The sequence below is a fragment of the Sorex araneus genome, chromosome 1 (assembly GCF_027595985.1).
Source record: "Sorex araneus isolate mSorAra2 chromosome 1, mSorAra2.pri, whole genome shotgun sequence".
Taxonomy (NCBI): Eukaryota; Metazoa; Chordata; class Mammalia; order Eulipotyphla; family Soricidae; genus Sorex; species Sorex araneus.
The window spans coordinates 388,805,131-388,821,839 of NC_073302.1; the positions used below are offsets into that span (position 1 = coordinate 388,805,131).

General features: G+C 37.8%; 1 non-coding gene and 1 pseudogene across 1 annotated transcript; one reads left to right on the plus strand and one right to left on the minus strand.

The window, feature by feature from the left end:
* Window positions 1-255: 255 nt before the first annotated feature.
* Window positions 256-727, plus strand: LOC105943495 (ubiquitin-fold modifier 1-like; annotated as a pseudogene).
* A 10,425-nt stretch (window positions 728-11,152) lies between these two features.
* Window positions 11,153-11,259, minus strand: LOC129401305 (U6 spliceosomal RNA). Its single transcript, XR_008628236.1, has one exon. It is a non-coding gene; the product is annotated as a U6 spliceosomal RNA (small nuclear RNA).
* Window positions 11,260-16,709: the final 5,450 nt, after the last annotated feature.

Below are 16,709 nucleotides of genomic sequence, written 5' to 3' on the forward strand. Positions count from 1 at the left end.
AGACTTGCATTGGAAAAGAAGAGAAGTAGTTCTGTATATTGATTCTCTTACTGAAAGGAATGTTTCCTTATCTTGGAACTATAGCAAGGCAGTAAGGACTCATGAGTTCAAGTCTTATCTATGTTGTTGAATAGCTCTATAATATGGATCAAGAATAAGTTCAAGAGATAAACCTTAACCCTTATGAACTTCCCCTAAATATTAATAATCCTTAATTTAAAAATATCTGTTGCGGTGTCAGCGCAGGGCGTCAGGACTGCCGGCTCCACCATGTCCAAGGTCTCCTTTAAGATCACACTGACGTCGGACCCGCGGCTCTTATAAAGTGCTCAGTGTTCCTGAAAGCACACCTTTCACAGCAGTCTTAAAGTTTGCGGCAGAAGAATTTAAAGTTCCGGCAGCAACAAGTGCAATAATAACCAATGATGAAACAGGAATAAATCCTGCACAAACTGCTGGAAACGTTTTCCTAAAGCATGGTTCAGAGCTGAGAATCATTCCTAGAGATCGCGTTGGACGTTGTTAATATCTGCTACTTGGAATGTGCGATTGCCTTTCAGAATAAATATGGATATTGTTGTAAAATCAAGACCACACCTTTGAATACTGTGGAAACACCAATAGTTGATGAGATGGTGAAAGGTGGCTCTCTCTTCTTGCTCACTCTCCTCACACGAAGAGAGAGTGAGTTCTTTTGACTTGAGGGTACAATTGCCATAGAAGATCAGTCTTTGCTACCTCACAGCATACACACATAGTTCATTTGGTATAAATAAATTATCCTCCGTTTTTATAATTGTAGAATGCTTCTGATAATTATTTTGGAGAACATTTTAGAATGTAAAGGGACTGGAATATTTGTTAGAAAATATAAAGAATTATATATCCTACATGGCAGTTTGATGTATTGATTGTTGACAAGAAGTTGAGTTCTTAATTATGCACATTTTCTAATAAAAATATTATTAGACAGAAAAAAAATATCTGTTGCTCCTTACTTAGATCGGGTCTATGGTTGGTCACTACAATGTTAATACTGACCTTTCCCTTGCTCATTGCCATTTTTGAGGCTAGAGGCAGTGGTTAGTTTCTTTCACATATTGTGAGATTCACTAAAACCCAGTTTTCGAATGACTCTATTTGAAACTAATTTTACATATTGTGTACATTTGAGGCCACAAAGCCTCTTATAGCTTAGTCCTCCCTCTCAGGGAGCCTGGCAAGGTACTGAGAGCATCCTGCCTGCAAGGCAGAGCATCCTGCTTGCAAGAGCTGCCTGGCAAGCTCTCTGTGGTGTATTCGATATGCCAAATACAGTAGCAATGATGGATCTAATTCCCCTAACCCTGAAAGAGCCCCCAGTGTGGCACCACTAGGAAGAATGAGTAAAGGGAGGATGCTAAAATCTCAGGGCTAGGACGAATGGAGACGTTACTGGTGCCCACTCCAGCAAATCGATAATCAATGGGATGACAGTGATACAGTGATGGGATCAATTCACCAAGTAGCTCTAAGCATTGGTGTCATTATTAAAAACATTTTTCTTTTTTCTTTTTTTTAACTATAAGCCACCACAATTGCATATTGTTGCTGTGGCTTAAATGAGAACATAAATAAAGAATGTAAAGGGCAACACAAATATAAGTGCTATTACTAAAATTCCTCATAACATTAACTGACTTTTATTTTTATCAACTGACTTTTTTTTACCTTAGTTCCATATTGTTGGAAGTTCATTGTCTTCCCATGTATTGTTGCTGGTATATACTCAATGAATGACCATGCCTTTTATTACATCTTTATCAAGTACTAACTTAAAGTAAAAAAATTTGCAATATGTCTTAAGACTGAGTATTAGAAAAGATATTTTAAAATGCTATCAATAAGTCACAGTGTCCCCTAGTGTGCAAAAGCCTTGGTTCATCAAATCTTAACTTAAATCTTAACCTGGAACTCTGAATAGAATTAAAAAAAAACACTTAAGAAACAGAAAAATTAAAAGAAAAAATAGAATCTTTTCTGTTGGAGCCTATGATGAATAAGATATGTATTTTATAATTTTCTTTTTCAAGTATTTTTCTTAAAAAGAGAGAGAAATATTTAATAAAGCTTCCCTCTTACTAAATGGCTTAGCTCCAGGTCCAGATCTGTGACTATGATATTTAATTGGCAGATGTTTGGCTAATATCTATCAATAGTGTGTCCAAGGGAAATTATATTTAGGAACAATTATCTAAGAGCCATAGTCCCACTTGGGTGTTTTATCTATGGATTAAGTTAGATGACTAAAAGCATACATTACTTTAGCTTCTAAAATGAATTGCCTTCCCGGAACTGTACTAATACATTATGCACCGTCTCCCCCCACCCCTTTTTTAAGTGGTTGCAAGGAAAAGCAACTTAAATCAACTTTTGATTTTAGTTTAAAAGCTCTTTAAGACATGTTAGTGTTTCCAAAATAAAACTATACATGAGAGACTTTTAAAACATTTGTCTCTCCCAAGGTATCATTTAGATCTATGTAATTGCTTGGTATGATTGCTTGTCATTCCCTCTGAGAAACTTGGTGCAAAACTTGATGCTCAGTTTTAATATTGGTGGTAACTCTACAAGTTAGCTTATTTATGGACCATATTTCCACATCCCCTTATTTTTTAAATTATGTAACATCGGTTTACAAGACTGTATGTGTTAAGGACACAAATTCAACCCTTTTGAAATTGCATTTACCATACAACTCTTTCCACCCAAATACTACTATTTCTTCATCACTCTCCATTAGATCCCCTATCTACCTTTTTCTTTTATTTATTTATTTTTGTCCACATCACGAACATTTATTTATTTATTTTAAATTTTGGGGGGGCAGTCACCATGAGATACAGAGTTACAAAGCTGATCATGGTCTGATTTCAGTCATACAGTGTTCCAACACCCATCATTCCTTACCAGCATACACTTCCCACCACCAATATCCCCAGTTTCCCTCTTACCACCCTCCCCCCAGCAGGCACTTTGCTTCTTTCTATGTCTCTGTCTCTGTTTCTGTCTCTGACTCTCTCTGTCTGTGTCTGTCTGTCATTCCTTGGAGGCATTATGGTTTGCAATACAGGTACCGAGAGATTATCATGTTTGCTCCTTTACCTGTTTTCAGCATGCAGTTCTTATCCTGAGTGATCATTTCTAACTATATTTCTTATGGTAGTCCCTCTTTTATCCCAACTACCTTTTCTTCCAGCATTGAGATAGACTTCTAACTATGGACCAATCCTCCTGGACCTTGTTTTTACTGTTTTTGGGTATTGGTCTCATATTATTGAGACCATAAATTAGTCCAATAATTTTATGTCTATCCCTCTCCTTCTGACTCATTTCACTCACTTATTCATCAATATCAGACCTGCATCCATAAGACATATGAAGGAAAATGTGGACAGAACCCTCCATAACATTGAAGCTAAAGGCATCTTTAAAGATAAAATACCACTGAGCAAGCAAGTGGAAGTAAAGCTAAAAATATAAACAAATGGGACTACCTTAAACTAAAAAGCTTCTGCACCTCAAAAGAAACAGTGACCAAGATATATGACAGCCACAGAATGGGAAAAAATATTTACCCAATATCCATCTGATAAAGGTTTAATATCCAGATTTATAAGTCACTGGTAGAACTTTACAAGAAAAATTCACTCCTACACTCTTTCAGTCTTCTTCTGTAACCCTCTTTGAAAATCTTAGTTTTGTGGTCAGAGTCCAAGGGTTTGTCATTATTTGGTTTTCCTTATATACTTGTATTGTTTATTCATATTTCCCTATACAGTGTTAGTCTTTATCTTTCTGACTCTTCTCGTTCACTTTAGCATAAACAGACTCAGTTCCAACCATATTGTTGCAAAAAGACAGTATCCCATTATTTCTTTTGTTGTTACGTTGGTTTTTTGGATCACACCTAGTGATGCTGAGGGGTTACTCATGGCTCTGTGCTCAGGTGTCACTCCTGGAGGACCATGCACAGTGCTAGGGATTGAATCACAAAGCAAAGCTGTAACTCCTATACTATCTCTCTGGTCCAGTATATTAACCTTTCTTACAGATGAGTAATATTTCCTTGTGAAAATCCATAGATATTCCATCCAAGAGAGTCCATACCTTTATGCATTCTATCATTAAACATGAGTTATTTCCAGATCTTGGCTATTGTGACTAATGCTGCAGTGAACATATATGTGCATATTTTTCCATACTAGTGCTTTGTGTTCTTTGGGGAGATACCTAGAAGTGTACTTGTACCAATTTTTAAAAATATTTTGAGATATCCATACTGTTTTCAATAAAGCTGGACCAATTTATTTTATCACTAACAATGAACAAATATTCTTTTTTGCCCCACACCCCTACCAGAAATTGTTATTTCTGAACTTTTAATAAAATATAAGGCATTTTCACTGGTGAAATGTCATAGTTGATCTGATTTGCATTTCCCTGCTAATAAGTTGTAATGAGCACTTTTTCTTTTCTTCTGTCTCCATTTCTTCTCTCCCTGAGGTTACCTTTACTCTTAGGTGAATTTTATATGTGAACATTTATATAGTTTACTGTGTGCATCTATCTACAGGCTTTTTCTTTAACAGCTTATTTTATCTTATTAAATTATTATCATTATTATTATACAGGAGTTTACCATAATACCTGTTACCTGGGACTGAACCCAGGCTTCATATATTCAAGGATTATGAGAGTCACCTTCTTGGCCAGCTTTTTATTTTTAGTTTCTTAAACCAATTTAGTTCCTATTTGTAACTTTTATGAACTCCTTATAATGTAGTTCATACTAATGAAATTTAGGATTTTTCCCCCTCAATTTTTCTCATATCAAATGATTTTACCTTGTTCATGTTTTTGTGTACATGTGTGAAGAATTTCTTTATGTATATACCTAAAGGGGATATTGCTAGATAAGAAGTTTTTGTTTATTCATTTAGCAAAGAATCTGGTGATTACTATGTGCTATGTACCTTTTTAGGCCACTAAAAATAATACAGTGAAGAAGATGGTCAAAATTTCTGTCTTTATGTAGCTCACATTCTGGGAGTGCAATGAGAGAAAAAATAGATGATAAACATAGAAAAAACAAAATACAAGTACAAGTATGTTAGGCAGCAAGTTATAAGTGCACTGAAGAAATATAAGCAGAGAGGACAATAGGAAGTGTGTATGTAAAGAGGATTGCAATTTTATATAATGTTGCAGTGGGCATCTCATTATGGTTTTAGTTTTTCTAGATCATATTATGAATGATGAGTGGCATAATCTTGTACGCTTAAAATTTTTCATATTTTACACACTTCTTAAGACCATTGTATTATTCCACTGATGATTTTAATCCTTTAAATACATGTACTCTTTATGTAAACTAAAACTCACCATAAACTTCTTATATTGTCTATTCTTATAGCCTGTAATTCTTATCTAACCAATGTATATGTTACAGATAACCCCTCTACTTAGCAAAACCAACAAATGTTAAATAAGTGTAAGTAATTTACTGCGGTACACAGTGTTAACGATTAAGGCTCTGTCTTTCTCACTAGATGCCATGGGATGATGCAATTCTCTCACCCTCTTTTATGTCTGAAGCACTAAAATACCTTTGTTCCTCTAGCACACTGTGAAGTCATCTGGCTCATACTTTGTGCAAAAGCTTCGTCTACCTCTGTTCATTGCTAATTAGATGAAGAAATAAAGGGCTCTATAAAGGACTATTTGACACCAATTTGATTGCAAACACAAAGATAAACTGGGTCTGTGAGGTGGCATTTTATTGTCAGGTAGTCATCCAAATAATTCACAATATACTTATTTTTGAGTACATATGACATGAATACCTGAATCAATAAATTCTTAAATAGTTTAGTCCAATTGAACATATGCTAATCCTCCCAAGTTTGGCTAGTCATCCCTAGTTTGGAAAACTTGATTTAATATAGCTTGGTGGTTTTGTGGACTAGCATGGTTTCTGGAATAGACAATTTTCCTTTTTGTCAAAGTCATGTAGTTATCCAGATGGCCAAATCAGTCACAAGTTTAAAAAAAACTTGGAAGGAGGCTGAGAAAATAGTACAGGGATGGGGATGCACATGTGCCTGACACATGTCCAATCCCTGGTACCACAGAGCATCTCTAGGTGTAATCCTGGAGACCCCTAGCCCCATGGCCTTGGTTCTCTCCTGTATGACAAGGCCCCAGTAGCACCACACCCTCTAGCTCTTGCTCTGGTCACTGTGGAAAATAATCCTTTATTTTCACTTTATTCTTCTTTATTTCACTTTTTAGGAAATTTCTTACCCCAAATAAGAATGGAAAATAAGGGGCCAGAATGATAGTACCGCAGGTAGTGTGTTTGCCTTGCACGCAGCCAACCTGGGTTCCATCTCTGGCATCACATATGGTCCCCCAAGCACTGCCAGGAGTAATTACTGAGTAAAGAATCAGGAAAAAACTCCTGAAAATTGCAAGGTATGACCTGAAAAGCCAAACCAAAATGAAACAAAAACTTTGGATCTCTTTTCTGCTTTTGGTTAGTTCGAAACTAAACTTTGTATGGAATTTTAAATGTCTTCCCATTGTTATAAAGAAGACTTGCACAAGGTTGTTGATACTCATTATCAGACTTCCTTGTGTTTCCTTTCCCTCTAAATACCTGATATGCCTGAGTGTTCTCTCATTTTAAATTCCATTTAATTTATAATAATTAACTGAAAGTCTTATAATTGTATGTTTGTGTTTTTGTCACAGGATGGATGACTCAAGAATTCCTATTTCTTTTATTCCTGATTGCTGGGAGATTGTGGTGTGGATTCTCAAGGGTGAAGGACCAATGTCACTGTTCACTGAAATATGAATCAAACTCTTTGTTTCATTATTTACAGCTGGAGTCATTAAATATTCCTTTTGGCAAGACATGGTCATTACATAGACACCAAATGAGACGTTATAGTTAATACATACTAATGGTGTTGATAGAAGAGACTTTACAAAGAATTTATTACTTTCCCATTAGATGTTAATGCAACACAAATTAGCATAGTTTGGGAATTTGCTTTAATAAGGGTGAGAAGTTTTTCACTAAATATATGTATGTGTGAGATGCTCACACTCATATTTGTGTGTATGGTTAAATTATATGAAACTGCAGCTTCTGTTGTAAAAATAAGACAATTATAAGCAGTATGATTTGATGTATGTATTTTTATATATATCATATTTTAGCTATCCTACCAAAATGTGACAGAAGTAATAATATTTAGATTTCTTAGTTTAAAATACTTATCAAGCCGGTCACTTGGATCCTAAAACAATACTTTCTGTACATAAATATTTTAATCCTGGGAGTCAGGTTGACAAAACATTGAACTAGAAATGCACTGTTTTAGTGAAAACCTTGCATGTGTTTGTCCTTCATCTAACTAAATTCTGTTAGTTCCCAGGGCTATTCCATTCATAAAGGCTGTAATCACCATTCAGGTTCAAAGTAAAATTTCTTTCTTTTCAATTTAATTATTTTTTTTCTTTACTGACATTATTTTAGTAAACGATTCTGCTATCTTTTTTCTATATAAATTGTAAACTTCTTGGGAACAGAGATCATACTTTAACTCTGTAGTTCCCCAGCATTTGTTGATTATCTGAGCAATCAACTCGGAGAGTATTACAAATAGGATTTAGTTATTAAGGTTGGTATAATAACAAGAAAATACTTCCAGAGGACTAGGAATAATGGATCTTGAGGAATCAATGAAAGATCTTCCTGTTTTCAAGGAATTTACAGTCTCCTTTGGGAAATTATGCAAAAACTCACAACAGGTTTTGTTAGGCTAAAGCATCTGCACTTCAGATTCTCTTATCTGTTCTATTTCTAACAGAGTGGAGAAAGGAAATTTAATCTGGTAGATTAGGCCTGTTTGGGAGAATTTAACACAGAGAGAAACACTTATTGATTTTAATGTGGTAGTGATTTCACATTTAGACAGCAAATAGTAATAAGATTTAAGTAGTAAATAGCTAGTTGTATATTATGTGCACTGTATACATTTGTGCATTGATAAAAGAGTACAATTTTTTAAATGTAAACATTTGGAGATAATATTAGTCTCCAAATAATCTGTGTGAGTAATCTACAAACATAAATATCTGATGTTTAATATGCCCTAGTGTTCACCAATACCATCTTTCACAAAATGTCACCATATTTCAAAAGTCAATGAAAATATCTTCACAACTTAAAAGAGACCCTCCAGTAATTAATGACAACACTTCAGGGAACATTTTTTTTCTCTCTGACTTTTTCTTTCTGTAAGAGAACTTAGTACCCTAAGGACAAGAAAGATAATGGTTCATAATCAATGCTTATAGACTAGACACCTCATCTGAACTTAACCAGAAAGTCAATATTTAGTCATACCTTATCAGTGTGGAAATGTCAAGCATAGCAAGAGACACAAACACATTTCCAACTGATTTGTCCTTCCTATGCTTCAGTGTTCAAAGCTGTGTGGAAGAGATTCAACATCAAATAAAAGTGGCCTTTGGGAAGAAAAATACAACAAATGAAAACACTTCGAGTTGCCTCAATCACAGCTGGGAGAAAGGAAAATAGATGCAGGAGATGTGGCCTAATCTCTCTTTAGCACCTTCTCTGCAGCCTGATGATAGCACTTGATTATCATTGGCAGACAACAATTTGCAGAGTAAAACCATACTTTGTTGCCACCCAAGGCAATTGGCACAAATTGCCAAGGCTAGAAGTAGGTGCACCAAGTATAAGGAAACTGTGAGCCTACAAAGCAGGGATTATTACACCAGCTCTTTCTGAAGCTACTGGCCATTTAGTGTATAGGGCATGGGTTTTCAATCTTCAAAGAAATTCTGGACCCGGAATTTAGTCTTACTCCATAGAATTTCAGCTGACCTCATGTAATTGCTGGTGTGTGTGTGTGTGTGTGTGTGTGTGTGTGTGTGTGTGTGTGTGTGTAAGTAAAAATTTATTTTAAAATTGAACCACCAAGAAGCTTACACTGGAAAAATCCATAACAGTATATTTAAAAAGGTAGTTGGACTGTCATCAACGAAACATTTGACTGTAGAAAACAGAAAATAGTGTAAAGAAGAATGATGGTAACTTAAATGGCTAAGTATGCAATATCAGCTGATTTTTAAGGTGCTATAGGTGGGCTTAGCATTTTGTAGAACACAGAGCAGTAAATTGCTGATAGATAAAACATTTCATCTAGAAATCCAACTAGTATAGACTTATGAATTATGATCTAGATTTACTGAACAATGAAGCTTAAGAATTCACTAAAAGTAGGGACCAAACACCCTAAACTATTTATGAGTCACCTAGGGGCTTGTTAACAAAATATAGATTCCCATGACCATCCCTCTGAAGATTCTGATTTAGGGGACCTGGGAAACATATTTTACAAGATGTAGGGAGTTATTTTTCAGCAGGTGTGGATACATTACTTATCCTAGCCAAATGCAGATTTCGTTATAGGAACTCAGAGGAAGGGGGGCCTGGGGGCGAAGGAACAGGGGGATGGGCGGGAGGGGAATGCAAGTCAGCCTAAAGAGCAGGCTGGAAAAGCAGTCTCCGTTTCTGACTTCATTGCATACTCATACAATGCTCTATGGTTCCTGACCTTGCAAAACTAGCTCCCAATCATGGAAGTGGTGCTAAAGTGATGGCTAAAGTTTTTGAAGTTCTTATAGCAAAGCTGGTAGAGCGTTTGCCTTGCATGCCGCCGACCCGTGTTTGATTTCTCCGTCCCTCTCAGAGAGCCTGGCAAGCTACGCAGAGTATCTCGCCCGCACGGCAGAGCCGGCAAGCTACCTGTGGTGTATTCAATATCCAAAAAAAAACCAGTAACAGGCCTCACAATGGAGACGTTACTGGTGCCCGCTCTAGCAAATCCATGAACAACAGGATGACAGTGCAACAGTGCAGTGCTATGGATTAGTATTCCTTCCCCTTTCTTCTGAGTTGAACGTGACACATACATGAAGTTTTGTTGTAAGGAAGGAGGGAATGCTAAATGTTATAAGCAAAAAGAAACAATGTATAAGTGTCCTTTTGGAAGAACTCTTTTCATGAGTGTTTCCTAACATGAAAGATCTCACCAGGCATAAAATGTCCTCTTTCTTTAATTCATTTCTCCTTAACCTTTGTAAAGGCCAAAGGAGAAATGGTGCTAAGAGCAGTGTTCTGATATCATATGCACAGTACAACAAACAATTTCTGTGCTATCATTAGCAAGCTAGTTTTAATTTTATTTTTTGAAACTGTATGTCATATCGACTTTACTATGTCCAGGGGGGATCATTTTCGTAAGCTACATGACAACTAGGGAAAATTTTTCATTACACAATTATTTTATCACACAATTTTTCATCACACAATTATTATACCTGTTAGAGTAAATGCCTCAGACATTGTTGAGAACTTGAACTGGAAGTGAAGGCAGGAAGGTTGAGCCTTATTCCTCTTCAAGGCTAGGGAGCTTTTCTTTATGGCAGGTTATGGTACTGAACTGAGAAGCCCCTATCATTCCTTTAATCCAATTTCAGTGTCTGCTTGTCATCACTAGGAGGCTAATTTAGGGTCATGGGATTTCTTTTGAAAGCATAGAAAACACACAGGAAAAAACTATGAAGAATTTGTTGAAACATACCATGCTCTATCTTTGTGATTTATTGAATTTTGGTGAAATTTTTGTGAGTTTATTGAAGGAATGGACCTCAATGCAGAATTGAAGGTTTTAGGACTGCCGAGGAGTGTTTCTTAAACTTTGTGGTGAAGAACTGCCAATCTTTGAAAATTCACAGAGAACCAACCTCCTCTCATTGACAGTACTGCTTCATTTATTTATTTGTCAAATATTTATTGAAAGCAAGTTGCATTCTAACCATGGAAAACTCAGTGACAACAAAGTTTATTTTTAATTACTATTTTTCTTCCACAAACTCTGAGTTCTCTGAAGCCAGGAATTCCCAATGCTTCCAGTTTGATTTTTTGGTAACATTTTTTTCATTATTTCCTTTATTCTACACTCACAATCAATTGATACTTGTCCGGTATCCATTCCACATCTTTTTAAATATGGAATGCTTCATAAATTTGCATGTCATCCTTGCACAGGGGCCATACTAATCTTCTCTGTATCGTTCCAATTTTAGTATATATGCTGCCGAAGCGAGCACCCATTCCACATTTAATAATAATTATTTTTGAAAGTCCGATTGCTAGAAATGAATTAAGAGGGTTGGAGAAATAGTACAGCAGGTAAGGCTCTTACCTTGCATGGGCCTCATCTGAGTTTAAACCCCAGAATGCCCATATAGTCCCTCGAAGCTTCTCCAGAAGTGATCCCTGAGCACAGAGTCAGGAAAAATCCCTGAGCACGACTGCATGTGGCTCAAAAACAAAACCAAACAAACCCCCCAAAACACAAAATTATCTGTTTAGGTTTTTTTTAATTTATCTTGTTTCAGTATTGGAATGTTGCATGTTTCTAAAATTTATAAATATATATTATAAATCCAATAATTTCTGCTATATTATTAAATTTGTTGCCGTGTTACTTAAATTACTTTTTAATGAAAAATTTTATTTGTATTTTATTTCTGCTTTTGGAAACAATCTATCCCTTTACTTTAAGCTTCTGGTTGTCTTCTTAAATTAAGCAAGTCTCTCGTTAACAGCATATAGTTAGTTTCTGTATTTCAATCCATCTGACCAATTGTGTACTTTTTGATTGGTAAGTGCAGTCCACTTTTATTAAGGGTAATTGCTGATATATTAGGGCTTGATACTGCCATTATGACTTCAGTGTTCTGGTTCTATTTCCTTGTTCATGTTTTTGTTACACTTTTTTAGATAGGAAAACTTATTTAAAGATGTCTTACAGGGATGATCTAGTGTTGGCAAGTTCCTTTAACTTTATCTGTGAAAGCTTTTATTTCTCTAGCGTATATGAAAAAAATGTTTCTTGTAGGATAGAGTGATCTTTGCTAGAAGTTTTAATCTTTGAATTTTCCGAATATGTCATTTCATTCTCTCCTGGCATGAAGAATTGCTGCTGAGAGTTTGATATAAACCTGATGGGAGAAAGTATTATTTTTTTACCCTAGCTACCTTAAGTATTTGTTTTGAACTCTTGATAGCTTCCTACTATGTGTCTTGGTGCAAATCTTTTTATGTTTAAATAGCCAGGAACTCTATTTTATGAACTTGAATTTATAGTTTCATGAACTTGATTATTCAGTTTCTTCCTCAGGTTTGGGATGTTTTCCACAATTATTTATTTGAACAAGCTTCTTCACCCCCCTTCCCATGTTGGGGGGAGCATGAGGAGGTCATTCATTATTGAGAGTGTGCAGTGAATGGAATATGGTTGGTGTTTTTGATACCAAAGATATCCTTCCTTTTCTGTGTACTGTGATCTGAGACTAATACACTCTCTGGAAAAATACCCTGTGGTTTTCCTAAGTGGTGTTCCTAAGGGTTGTTTGAAGAGGGAAAGGACGATGCTCCAGGCCAAATCATCTGGACCCCCTAGACAAGGCACCTCAGACAGCCTTCATTCACCTGGGTCTGAAGAAGAGTTTTGAGATTGGACAAGCAAACAGAGGTTAGCTCCTATAATTCCCCTGGTCAGGAGAGTTTAATGAACAGTGGGGAAGAAATAGGCTGGGACTTGAGTGGGAAGAGAGCTCCAAGAAGAGGGGCTGAGACCTGGCATGAAAGTTTGTGAAAACTTAGAGCTCAATATGGGTCCTGGTAGCCACCTCACAAGCAGTACCTGATCTACCCATTACAAAAGGAATGAGTTGCCTTAAGTTCCACAGCTCAGGCTTCTTGGCTGTCATCAGCAGACTTGCATCACTAACCGAAGGCCTCTGTTAGTTTCCTGACATATTTACTGGGTCAGTACCTATGCAAAGGGGGTGGGGAAGAAGAATGTCTCCAGTTCTTTCTCTTCTCTCATTCTTGCCAGGGTCTATTTTGTGGAGCACCCTAGTTCCACCAGGTCAACTTGACATTGTCGAACATGGTGTGTGCTTGTACACTGCTTCTCATCTTGCTTACTCGGGATCCCGGGCTGATAGGAGCCTCTGCAGTGTCCTCTGCTCAGACCACCGTCGCCACATGTCTCTCTCTGCCTACCTTTTTTCCAGTGAAATGTGAGCTCCCTCTGAGCTTTCTCTATTGCAGTCTGGGTTGATCTCTGTGGTGTGGGGCACAGTAAGACGGTGATCATGCAAAAGCCAAGGCCAAAGGCCAAAGAAACAAACCTGGCACCTTAAACTTGAAACTTGTAGCCCCCAGAACTGTCACTGTCATCCCGTTGCTCATCGATTTGGCTGAGCGGGCACCAGTAACGTCTCTCATTGAGAGACTTATTGTTACTGTTTTTGGCATATCCAATACACATGGGTAGCTTGCCAGGCTCTGTCGTGCGGGCTCCATACTCTCAGTAGCTTGCCGGGCTCTCCAAGAGGGGTGGAGGAATCGAACACGGGTCGGCGGTGTGAAAGGCGAAAGCCCAACCGCTGTGCTATCGCTCCAGCCCCCCAGAACTGTGAAGAAATAAATTTCTATACTTGAGGTGGGAAATTTATTGACTTCTGAAGGGAGCTGTCTACCAAACATACAGGCAAATAAACTTTAAAAACTACACTTTTTTCCTGATTTATGGAAACTGGCTTGAGATCTCTAGCTTTATTGTTTTGTACCATTAAAAAAAAGCATATCCTTAGTGTACGGGGTTCCTTGTGACTAATTCCTGCTTTCAGGTCTTAATTCATTCTTGTAGCTCTATAATAGCTTCTTTTTTTAATTGACCCTCAGAACTATCTGCTAGTAGTTCACCTAAATCTTGAAAATACATACTATGCTGCCTGCCTCCACATCTCCTGAAAAGGACATTTGTGAAGGCAGAAATTGTTTAGCTCTGTTTATAGCATTCCTTGTTCTATCATCAGGTCCAGATTCTTTGAGATGGTATGTATCTGTGGAGCAGGGCATTTGAACACAGCCATGAAACAACACAATGGTTCCTATAGAGGCTCACAATATTATAGATATTTAAAATTACTGAGGGGGAGGCTCAGGATGTAGCTTACTAGTAGAACACTTGTATGCATGAGGCCCTGAATTCAGTCCCTGACACACTGCCCCAAATTACTGGTGGATAGGGCAAGAAGGTTTTTTTTTTTTTTTGGTAAATTGCCTAAAGATCATTCTTAGAGATAATAATTATAAGGGGTAAAGAAAGCATGAATTAAAGTTTGACTCAGTAATAGAGAAGGGTCGATCTGAGAATCGTATGATATATGACTAAACTTTTTTCCAGTCCTGGCTTCCTTTTAGATTATGTTTCTGTTCTTCAGAGAGCTGTGGTAAAATCTGTAAAAAATCTGTAAATGAAAATGAAAAATGTTATACATACTGGATGTGTGCTCCAAGATTGTGAAGGAAACAGAAAATAGTTGTAACAGAAAATTATATGAAGCTTAGATATTTAAAAAGCCACATGTACTTTAATATGACTGCCAATACAGAGTCTTTATAATATGACCCTATTAATAGGAATGAAACATTTTGTAAGACTCTTTATATATACATATATATACACATATATATATACATACATACATATGTGTGTGTATGTATTTAATCATTGTCTCTTGCCCCCATGCCTGGCTGTCTTCACCAGGGCCCCTCAGGGCAGAGTGGGTTGAGTTTTCCTCCCCAAACAGAGCCCCAGCAGCCAAAGACCTCTGGAATCCAGAAACAGCCATGCCCAAGGCCACTCTCCACACACTTGGATGGGCCTCATACATGAAGGAACTGGCAGAGGAACCTAGGTGTGCGGGACCCAGGGCTGAGATCTCCAAACCTGCTTGGATTGGGACTGGGCCTCTTTCAACCAGACCCCCATTTCCAGTAGCTTGGAAGCTACACTCACAAACTGCTCCCAGTGCTGTGTAATCCCATCAACAGTCAAGATCCAGAGACTATAAAACAACACTCCCAGAGGCGACCTCTTATAGCCTAGTTCTCCCTCTCAGAGAACCTGGCAAGGTACTGAGAACATCCTGTCTGCATCGCAGAGCCTGGCAAGCTCACCGTGGCGTATTTGATATGCAAATATAGTAACAATGACGGGTCTCATTCCCCTTATTGGAGAGAGCCTCCAATGTGGGACTGCTGGGAAGAATGAGTAAAGAGAGGCTGATAAAAATTATAGGGCTAGGATGAATGGAGACATTACTGGTACCTGCTTGAGCAAATCTATGATCAACAGGATGACAGTGACAGTAATACAGTGATATATAAATATATATATAAATATATATGTGTGTATATATGTGTGTATATATGTGAGGGCCAAACCTAGACAACCCACCCTACCCGTGCCAGATAAATACTTCATCGGTTGACCTCCACTACCTCCACAACCCTGCCACTGCCACGCTCCAAGTTGCTTTCCAGATCGTGCAGCTGCTTTGCCACTGTGCAACACACCATAAAACACTTAATACCTATTTTCCATAAATTCTGCATCATATTTGATGGGCTCCAAATATTGTGTGAATCACAGGAACTCCTGTAAGGGTAATTAGAGGCCGCCCTAAAAGCCTCCATCCCTCTCAGAGAGCCCGGCAAGCTACCGAGAGCACCCTGCCTGCATGGCAGAATCTGCCAAGCAACCCGTGGCATATTCGATATGCCAAAAACAGTAACAACAATGGGCCTCATTCTCCTGATACCTAAAGAGCCCCCAATATGGCTGAGTTAAGAAGGATGAGCAAAGATAGGCTGATAAAATCTCAGGGATGAACTAGACTGCCAAAACGAAGAAGGACTAAAATGACTGTCTGTACTTTCAATGCATGTACGCTGGCATCGGAAGTATCCTGATGTTCTTCCAGAAGATCAAATACGAGATCGTTGGTCTGACCAAAACCAAAAGGCATTGATCACAACATGCCATTTTCGACACTGGAGAAGAACTGTTCCTCGGAACATGCGACAACAGAGGCGTTGGTGGCATCAGTGTCCTTGTCAACACGAACTTGACCATGACATTGATTCATTTGAATGCCTAACAACCCGAATTGGACAATTACACTTGAATAGATGTGGCTCAATGCCGGCAGTTTCTATCTTCGTCGTCTACACACCAACATCCAACTACCCTGAAGAAGAAGTTGAGAAGTTCTACATGGAGCTGGAGAGGTTTTATAAGGAAGACCACACCTTCTGCAAGATCATTGTCAGTGATTTCAATGCCAAGATAGGACCAAGAAGGTCGCTTGAAGAACTCCACATTGGGACCCATGGCCTAGAATGGAACGAACAGGGTGAGAGACTGTCTGAGTTCATCATGTTACATCCATGGTAACTCACAGTTCCAGAAGGCCGAATCTAAACGCTGGACATGGGAGTCTCCCGGTGGACAGTTCCACAACGAAATTGACCAGATCATATTCAATAAAAGGTTTTGCCTGACTGATGTCGCTGTTGTCCCAAAATTCCAAATGGGACTGGACCACCGTCTCCTTCGTGCAAAATTCTACTTCACAGAGTGGGAAGAAAGGACTACAAAGTTAAAGTTTAAGAAGAGAATTCCCAGAATGAGCAC